We start from the raw sequence: 10,579 nt of genomic DNA, 5'->3' as shown, positions 1-10,579 counted from the left end.
CAAAATTGGCTATTTTTTTACACTTTAGTTTTGTAGATTGCTGTGTCTTCAAGAAAGGAGAAACCACACATACTAGCATGTGGTCCTGATATGGCGTGTTGGGTCTCAAATAGAACATCTCTGTGAATCCTCATTCATTGTGCCCTCCTTGCAGAGGATATGATTGGATGCAGTCATCACCCTCTGCGTAATGTAGTGAGTGGCCATCCTCGTGGTGACTAGAATACAGCAAGATGAGGAAGAAAGAGGCATGCTAGGTTCCTCTCTTGCAGGGTCTTTCTCAAAGTCAAAGAAATCCACCAAACTTCTCTCTTCCCCCTGTTGAGTGAAGAAGAAGGGCGATGACAAGTTCCTAGTGAAGTGGGCCTATCTGCTCCCTCGAGAGAATTGTTTTTCTCTTCAATTCAGAGTGAGCCCATAATTTCTTTTTTTAGATGGCAACACTGCTAAGGATAATGCCCAAACAACTGCAGGTTTCCTTAGGGCTTAAGAGCATTCTATAGGCGGAGAAGCTACTATAAAACTAGGTCTTCCTCTGTGGGCTTGCTTTTCTTTTCAGCCCCTATACGATAGAAGATACTGATGTCACCCCCTCAGTTCCAGGACTCTGGAAGGTGTAGTTAATCTCTGATCCTCACCTTCTGCAGTGCCGCCACCACCTGATGAGGCATCACGGATGACTTCTTCGGGCAAGGAAAAGAAGCACTTATGGCCTCTCTTACCACCCAACCTGATTCCTTCAACCTTGTCTTTTGTGGCAAAGTCTTTTGGAAACCGGCTTCCAAAGGCGAAAAAGAGACTGCCTGCAGAGTTCCCCAATTGGATCGACCTCGCCATTGAGGAAACATATGTTCACCTCCCCTTTATACAGAAAGGGATGTTGCAACCATAGAACGAATAATGCCTGACGCACAACCTATGTTTGTAGCAGTCTCCCCTTTTTTGTTTCGCTTCACAATGTCCACTGTCGGTCCCATTGTAATGTCATTTTTCTTCTTGGATGCGCTGCCATCGGAAGAGTCCCGTATGCTTTCCAGACACGATGCCTGGAAAAAAAAGGCATGAAAATATCCATAAAAGTGCAGCACCAAAATCCCAAATTCATATTGTAAATAAACGAGGGTGAACTAATGCTAATGTGATACATAACTCGCTACTCTTCAACCAAGCGATGGCAACAGCGGTTCACTGTGTCAGAAAGTAGTTTGTCATATTAATGAACCAAACATCGTAACTCAAACTTGAAATGCGATAATCTTATTAAGCATTGTACAGTATCCTGTGGAAGTCTGTTGATAATGGCCAAGTGTTGTAACTTGAGACCATCATAACCTAAGGACCTCCTTTAATGTGTTTGGCATAGGTCTTGAAGAGGGGTAAATTGACGCACTTTTACCCCTTTTCTTTTCCTTTCATGAGGGGATGTAGCAGCCGTTTCTGTGAGTTAAGGGATGGAGCACCTTTCTTGCAAACTACATTGGTGTCTTACCAAACATTTATTTTGATTTGGCTGGTTTGACAGTAGAAACGCCATAACCCCATTAGTGAGGTAGGTTTCCCAGGTCCCAGTACTGTACAGTACTAGCTTTCTTTAAGTCAGTACGGGCCGATACCCAAACAGCTTCTACATTTATATGATTAGCTGATAGGAAGTTGTTGAATTCACTTTCCTTGTTTCCCATATGGGATGAGGAAGAATGACATGTCCATAGGAAAAAAAAAACCTTCTAATGTGGTTCTGTGGACTTCTTCCCGCCATTGAGTGAGTCTCCCATTTTTAAATGTCGAAAGGTTTTTTATAAGCATAGGAACATAATTTTTAAAAGTAATTTGTACTTTTCCTAACTATACAAACCTGAGTTATTTAAATCTAATTTCCCACCTCAATCACCCCTCTCAGTACTAGGCTTGAGGACAAAAGTGGCTAATCTGTGACAGGTGAATAAGCAGCCTTCGTGCAACCTGTCTTTAACCCTTTTACCTCCAGGCTATTTGGAACTTTCCAACCCTTAACCCCCAGGGGTTATTTTTTTTCAAGCACATTTTGCAGTATATTTTTTTTAAATTGCTCTGACAGCCTTAATTTTTGTCATAGAGAGGTCAGGTTGGTCTCATTCTCTTGGAAAATGCCTGAAGTTTCTCAAAATATCAAAAATATGCAAAAAAAAATTGTAAATAGCAGTTTTTTGCAAGTACGTACCGGTACGTCTATAGGGGTAAAGGGATGTGTTTTGTGAAATGTACCAGTACATCCTTTGGGGGTAAAAGGGTTAAGTAACTACGTAGTTGACCATTCAATGGTTGCTAGCGATTTATTTTAATTGAGTTTGTTATATTAGCAAGGCATCTTCTATTCTGACATGAATAACAAAATGCTAATTCATATTATTAGTTATGGTTGTGATATTTATTGATCTATATCTTACTAAATATTTTAGATAACTGGTATCATAGATTAACTAGTTGCAATAATTTTTTTATGTGATTGAAGAAAATTTTGTGATTACAGTGATTTAATGAGAATAATATACAGTAATTATACACTTTGTGTAATATTATTACTGTGGTAAGGGCACTAATGGTTACAGATAAAGATTGGTTACAGTTAACAAGTAAAGTTTATTGGTTACTGAGATGCTATGTAATTTGGTTATTCAAAGTTTGAATTATTCAGATCACCTTTGGTCCATAAGACTCAAAATGATCGAACCAAGTGCCGATGAAAAGCTGGATTACATTTTTAATAAAGAAAATCAAACAATTATTTTAGAAGACAGTGTTGAGGAGCAGCTTCTGATAAACTAAATTACTCTAGAGGGTGTTGGAGAGAAGAAGAAAAAAAAAATATGGCAGGTTGAATTATAATCGATAAGCTTGTGAATATCAGAAAAGATAGTTGTTCCGGCACTATATACAAACCCTTACTCACTTTATGGTGGATATATATTTTGGGAATATCTGAAACTAGTTGTTAAAGCTTTTACAAGGTGTAGCTACCCTCCATTAGTTAGCGTAGGGGGTAGACCAACCACCACTCACACCTGCTCTAATAATAAACCACCACTTTTTATTTTGGCTCGTTGGACTACAGATGTCTTACTCCCCCCTTAAAACCAAATACAATTTCCCAATACTGCCTGAAAAACTAAAAATTTCCTTCATAACTTTCTTTTGAGGTGTCTGCCTGTGGGGATCGTTAACCATGCGGGTTTGTCCCGGCATTGAAGGGCACTGTTGTGGCACTTTATTGTTAGTGGTAACTGATTCTGAATGTCTTTGCCCTGCATGTGGGGGTCTCCATGCAACGATTGTCGGGAGTCGTCGCCCTCCCAGTGGACTATGTTTAACAGGAGGCAGAAGAAGAAGGCTAATAGGAATTATTCCCTTTCAAGATCATCCTCGAAAGGGAAGAAACCTTGTCATTTAGACTGTTTGGTTGGCTTCCCTTGGGGGTTGGTCGAGCACGAGTAGCGCCCATGTTTCTTGTAGACAACCCTTTGTTCGGGGGGTCTCTATTGCTTCCCTTAACAAAGCAGCACCGGCCGCTGTTGTATGGAGTCGCTTTTTGATGACGCTATGCATTTGCTGTGGCCTTCCTTGTTCCTCATGGGTTACCTGTGCAAGGAAATGTTGTGAAAGGTTTTGCGGTTGGGTATGCAACGGGCCTCTCTAGGGGTTGTTTCCCATCTTTTTCCTTGAGACTGTAGATCACGGACTGAAAGTCTTGTGTATCTAACCGTCTTGAACTCAGTAACTACTCGCTCCAATGTTTGCTCTGCTTTGGCAGCCGTGCGTTAACAGTTGCTGACAAGAAAAGTGCTTTAATTTATGTTGTGGCCTGGTTGGTAACGTCTCTGCCTGGTGTTTGCAAGAGGGGGTTCTAGTCTTGCTCAGCCTCGTTAGTGTCTGCAAACTTACCATCCTTGTGAGCTAAGGTTGGGGGTTTGGGGGAGCCTATAGGTCTATCTGCTGAGTCATCAGCAGCCATTGCCTGGCCCTCCCTGGTCCTAGCTTGGGTGGAGAGGGGCCTTGGGTGCTGATCATATATTATATGGTCAGTCTCTAGTGCATTGTCCAGCTTGCTATGGCAATGACACTGTCCCTTGCTTCTGCCATTCATGAGTGACCTTTAAACCTTTACAGTAATGGAAAATTCTTCCCTTACCTTGTATCTCTATGTTCGTGACGACTTTCATGACAATCTCTTTGACTCATTTGGACCTACAGACACATCCAGACAGATCCTGACCTCGGGTTCAAACTTGAAGGACATGCTGGCTGATTTACTGAGTTCTCTTAGCAGCTGACTGGCCCAAGTGGTTCCTGATGAGCTTCCCATGTCAACTCAAGATGTTTCTTATCTGGACATATCCCGAGAGGCCAGGAGGCCCACATTTCTTTCTTTCATGTCAAATAAAGGTAAGGTTGTCAAAGAAAGTCACTTTATGTATGGAGTACCAATTAGTGAATCAATCGAGTCTAATGCTATTTCCAGAGATTTTCATTATAATAATAAAGCAATCTATGTGCATTAGGTAGGTGCAAGAACCATTACTGGTATTGGCCAGGTGTAAGATGTATATCTTACAATTATTAGAATCTTTAAAGATATTAAGGGACAAACTGTCATGCAGACTTCTTTGTGTACTACAAACTTTTTCAAGAACAGTGTGGTTCCACAAATAAACACTTGTGAACCAGATCCAGAAGATGATACTGATTGTTATTTAGTATTTGATATCTTTATTTAGAAATTGTTAATGCCATAGTACCCACATAGAATGGTTGAAGTGTTAAGTCCTTTACCTTATGCTGCTGTGTTTTGGCATAAGAATATGGAAAAGTCGGCTACTACTAAATGGGAACCAATGTTATTTGATGTTTTTATTCAAAATTTTGAGAATTTTATGACAAAAATTTGTGTTTAGATAATCTGACCCACAATCCTTACTATTCCCAATTATCCTGTAAGAGAAATGGTGTATTTAACTAAGCAATTACTTTCCGTGTCCATTCCCTAACAATAACTATGTTTATTTGAAATGTTAATAGAACAGAGTAAAAGACCATTCATCATTTTGGCAATGGGACATGCCTCAGATAGGACCTTGGAAATGCTTTCCTTTATTGATTATGTCAAGGGGGTTACTTATAACAGTATTACAAAAGCTTTAAGGGTACTGTATTTTAATTTTTTGTTATTATGAAAAGAGAACATTTAACCACTTCATTTATTAAAGCTGTATCCAATACCCATATGCATGCTTTGATTTGCGCTGTAAAGTTAAGTTCATTCCTGGTTTGCGACAAGATATCAATATTGGTCAGTGAAGTAGCTAATAGGACTCATTTTGATGCAGTAAAGTCATTGTTTATCATCCATTCATAACTCTTATTCTTTTACTAACTGCAGCAGGTTTAATAAGGCCCTTAGAAGTGGGTGTTCTAATGTAACTCTTTCAGTTGTCAATTTTTCAATATTAAACTTAGCCGGTGATTATATAAGCTGCAGCTGTGCTGCTCGACAGAAAACTCTACGTTCAAAATCCGCCAGCGATCGCCATGCAGGTAGGGGGTGTTCATCAACAGCGCCATCTGTCGGGCAGGTACTCAGTACTCAATGTAAACACAGAACTCAATTTTCTCTCTGTCGTGCTACCGGCAAGACCTACTAATTCGCTGTTGCTAACTGGATTGGTTTTCACATCTTTTTGGTGAAGTACACATTTCTGGTTTTGAGCTTTCGCTTTGCAGGCTTTATCTTCAATACATCCTTGCATTCTTTTGTTGATATCGGATTATTTGTTGATGACTTTGGATAGTTTTTGAATTCCCCACTAGACTAATTCAAAATGGCTGACCCTTCTCAAGTCCCTAAATTCAGGAAGTGTAATGCTAGGGACTGTTCAAGGCGTCTTCCGAAGGCCTCTATCGATCCTCACACCGTTTGTTCCAATTGTCGGGATAAAACCTGCCAATTGGAAGATCGATGTGAGGAATGCGTTGGGCTTTCGGAATTCGATTTTATCGAATTCCTTAAATATACACGTAGGCTAGAGAGAGATAGAGTCAGGAGAAGTTCGTCTCGCTCCGTTGAATTTTCCTCTCCTCATGCCCCACAACCTATTCCTTCCCCTGTAGTGGTTGCTCCTGATCCCCCTTCTAGCACTCAACAACCTTCGATGGCAGATATGATGCGTGCCATCCAAGCTCTGGGTGAGAGAGTCGAGTCCTTGGCTAGTGACCGCAACCAGCTCATGGCAGACGTCAAGGAGCTGAAGTGTAAGAGTGCAGTGGGTGATAAAGTGAGTGATAGTGTTGTGGATAGTGTTGCGCTTGAGGGTTCGTCTGTTCGTGCCTGTAGTCCTCCCAGTCCGGTACCTCTTGCAAGCTCCCAAGCCCAGGGGAGAAGCAATGTCGTACGACCAAAGGGTTCGAGAGACTTTAATCAGCGAACAGACGTTCCCTCCGTGGTTTCGGGCGTATCTACCCTAGATCGCCCCACCCACACTAAGACGAGTGAGCCCATTTATTCCTCGTCTGCGGAAGAGGTTTCTCGTAAGAAACCATGGACCAAGGTCTCGCTGCCTCTTAAGCGCAAGTCGGTCCCTTCCGCTCAAGTCCAACGGCCCAGTTGTAGCCACTGGGTCAGTTCGGACTCGCTACAGTCTTCCGACGACTGTTCACCTCCTAAGAGAGGCAAAGCGGTACCGCATCAGGCTGTCACACCGTCTGTTGCCGCACCTGCTCCTGTAGACCCTAAGTGGTCTTTGCTGCAGACCATGCAGGCTCAGTTAACGTCATTGATGCAGGACTTTCGTGCGGAGAAGGTTGACGCTGCACCAACCCCTAGCCTACAACCACCCACGGTTGTGCGTCCTGTGGACGCTGAGGCAACCTTCGACTGCACTCCAGCTAAGAGAGTCCCGCCACCCATGCGCTGCCAGCCGCATGTTGACGTTCAGCGACGCACGGAACCTTCCGTTGACGTTCGCGAGGTACAACAACAGTCTAATTTGTTTTGTTTTGACGCTGTGCGTCAACCTCCGCAACCCATTGTGGTTACCTCTGCTCGCCCACATCAGACTACACAGTCTGGAGTAGACGCTATGCGTCCCCGTGCTGCTATGGTTGTTGCCAGTTCACAGACTGGGCAACAGTTCCATGACGTTGCGTCCGGTTCAGTCACGCGTGCACCCGTGCTGCCGGACTCAGCTGACCAGCCGATTCCTACTCCTTTGCCGCTTCCTCCTCAGTTCTCAGATGATGGACTCTCTGATGATGACGACGCGGCCCACATTGATGACCCACATACGGACCTTGACGAACCCAAGACCACGCAACCCTCTTTGGACTTTAGGAAAGTTCTTGCTCTGTTCAAAGAGATGTATCCGGACCAGTTTGTGTCTGCGGCCCCACGCTCCCCTCCATCAGAGTTTGCTTCAGGTACGCAGTCATCCGCGCCTGCCTTTACGAAACTCGTCCTCGCCCGCTCGTCCAAGAGAGCTTTACGGGTTTTAGGAGACTGGATGCAGTCCAAAATGGACCTAGGGAAGACAGCGTTTTCGTTTCCCCCTGCGAAACTCTCCTCCAGATCGAGCGTCTGGTATGCCACGGGAGAAGTTCTCGGCTTGGGAGTTCCTGCCTCTGCCCAGGGCGACTTCTCAAGCCTGGTAGACTCTCCCCGCAGGCTAGCCATGAGACGCTCTAAGATATGCTGGTCTCCTACGGACTTAGACCATCTGTTGAAAGGAGTGTTTAGAGCCTTCGAGGTCTTTAACTTTTTGGACTGGTGTCTGGGAGCTTTGAGCAGGAAGATCTCCCCGTCTGACAAGGAATCTTCCTTGCTCATAATGTCCTGCATGGACAAGGCCATACGAGACGGATCTAGTGAACTTGCGGCTTCGTTCGTATCCGGGGTCCTCAAGAAACGGGAGAACCTTTGCACGTTCCTGTCAGCTGGAGTAACACCATGTCAGAGATCTGAACTCCTTTTTGCTCCCCTCTCAAAGTGCCTTTTTCCGGAGGACTTAATTAAGGAGATTGCTGCCTCTTTGATTCAGAAGGACACCCATGACCTGGTTGCGTCCTCTGCCCGCAAAGCCACCCCTTTGCCTTCCATGTCAAGACCCAGGATGGACACTCCAGCGTCCAGATTCATTCCGCCCTTTCGTGGCAGAGCCTCCAGCAGAGGAGGTGCTCGTGCCGAAGGGAGACGTGGGAAGAAGAAAGGTACCAAGTCCTTTAAAGGCAGAGTCTGACTGCCTCCTTCTTCAGACAGCAGTGGGAGCCAGACTCAAGAACTTCTGGCAGACCTGGGAGGCAAGAGGCGCAGATGCACAATCTGTGAAGCTGCTCAGAGAAGGGTACAAGATCCCGTTGGTCCGCAAACCCCCTCTAGCAACGTGTCCCATCGATCTCTCTCCCAGGTACAGTGAGGAACACAAGAGACGAGCTTTGAAGCAGGAGGTGTCTCTCTTACTAGAAAAGGGAGCGGTAGTCAAAGTCCGGGACCATCAATCCCCGGGCTTCTACAACCGTCTCTTCTTAGTGGTAAAGAAGACAGGAGGGTGGAGGCCGGTGCTAGACGTCAGTGCGCTGAATGTCTTTGTCACAAAGCAGACGTTCGCCATGGAGACCACAAAGTCTGTTCTAGCAGCGGTCAGAAAGGAAGACTGGATGGTCTCTTTAGACCTAAGGGACGCATACTTTCACGTCCCCATCCACCCAGACTCCCAACCTTTTCTGAGGTTCGTTTACGAAAAGGTTGTCTACCAATTTCAAGCCCTGTGCTTTGGCCTAAGCACAGCTCCTCTTGTGTTTACGAGGCTGATGAGGAATATAGCCAAATTCCTTCATTTAGCGGACATCAGAGCCTCCCTCTATTTGGACGACTGGCTTCTAAGAGCCTCTTCCAGTCGTCGCTGTCTGGAGAATCTAAAGTGGACTCTAGATCTGATCAAGGAATTGGGTCTCCTGGTCAATATAGAAAAGTCTCAACTGGTCCCATCCCAAACTATTGTGTATTTAGGGATGGAGATTCACAGTCAAGCTTTTCGGGCTTTTCCGTCGGCCCCCAGAACAAGTCAAGCCCAGGTATGCATCCAGAACATGCTGAAGAGGGAACGATGTTCAGTCAGACAGTGGATGAGTCTCATAGGGACGCTATCATCCCTGGAACAGTTCGTTTCGTTAGGGAGACTACACCTCCGTCCCCTTCAATTTCACCTAGCTGTTTACTGGAAAAAGGACAAGACGCTAGAAGCGGTCTCGATCCCCATTTCCGAGAAGATGAAGTCGTCTCTGACTTGGTGGAAGGACAGTATCAGCCTCAGAGAGGGTCTGCCCCTGGCTGTTCAGACCCGCAACCACGTTCTCTTCTCGGACGCATCGGACACGGGCTGGGGTGCGACTTTAGACGGTCGGGAATGCTCGGGAACTTGGAACTCGCATCAAAGAACGTTACATATCAACTGCAAGGAGCTACTGGCAGTTCATCTGGCCTTGAAAAGCTTCAAGTCCCTCCTTCAAGGCAAAGTGGCGGAGGTGAACTCGGACAACACCACGGCTTTGGCGTACATCTCCAAGCAAGGAGGGACCCATTCTATGACATTGTACGAGATCGCAAGGGACCTCCTCACCTGGTCAAAAGATCTAAACCTTTCACTAGTAACGAGGTTCATCCAAGGCCACTTGAATGTCATGGCGGATTGCCTCAGTCGGAAGGGACAAATCATTCCAACAGAATGGACCCTACACAAGGATGTGTGCAAGAGACTGTGGGCCACATGGGACCAGCCTACCATAGATCTCTTCGCAACCTCGATGACCAAGAGGCTCCCAATATATTGCTCACCAATCCCGGACCCAGCAGCAGTTCATATAGATGCCTTTCTACTGGATTGGTCACATCTAGACCTTTATGCATTCCCCCCGTTCAAGATTGTCAACAAGGTACTGCAGAAGTTCGCCTCTCACGAAGGGACAAGGTTGACGTTAGTTGCTCCCCTCTGGCCCGCGAGAGAATGGTTCACCGAGGTACTTCAATGGCTGGTGGACGTTCCCAGAACTCTTCCTCTAAGGGTGGACCTTCTACGTCAGCCACACGTAAAGAAGGTACACCAAGGCCTCCACGCTCTTCGTCTGACTGCCTTCAGACTATCGAAAGACTCTCTAGAGCTAGAGGCTTTTCGAAGGAGGCAGCCAGGGCGATTGCTAGAGCAAGGAGGACATCCACTCTTAGAGTCTACCAGTCGAAGTGGGAAGTCTTCCGAAACTGGTGCAAGTCAGTATCAGTATCCTCGACCAGTACCTCTGTAACCCAAATAGCTGACTTCCTATTATATCTGAGGAAAGAAAGATCTCTTTCAGCTCCCACGATCAAAGGTTACAGAAGCATGTTGGCATCAGTCTTCCGTCACAGAGGCTTAGATCTTTCCAACAACAAAGATCTACAGGACCTCCTTAAGTCTTTTGAGACCACGAAGGAGCGTCGTTTGGCTACACCTGGTTGGAATTTAGACGTGGTACTAAGATTCCTTATGTCAGAAAGGTTCGAGCCACTACAATCAGCCTCCTT

Source organism: Palaemon carinicauda, chromosome 21 (genome assembly GCF_036898095.1).
Source record: "Palaemon carinicauda isolate YSFRI2023 chromosome 21, ASM3689809v2, whole genome shotgun sequence".
Taxonomy (NCBI): domain Eukaryota; kingdom Metazoa; phylum Arthropoda; class Malacostraca; order Decapoda; family Palaemonidae; genus Palaemon; species Palaemon carinicauda.
Note: the sequence above shows the minus strand (reverse complement) of the source record.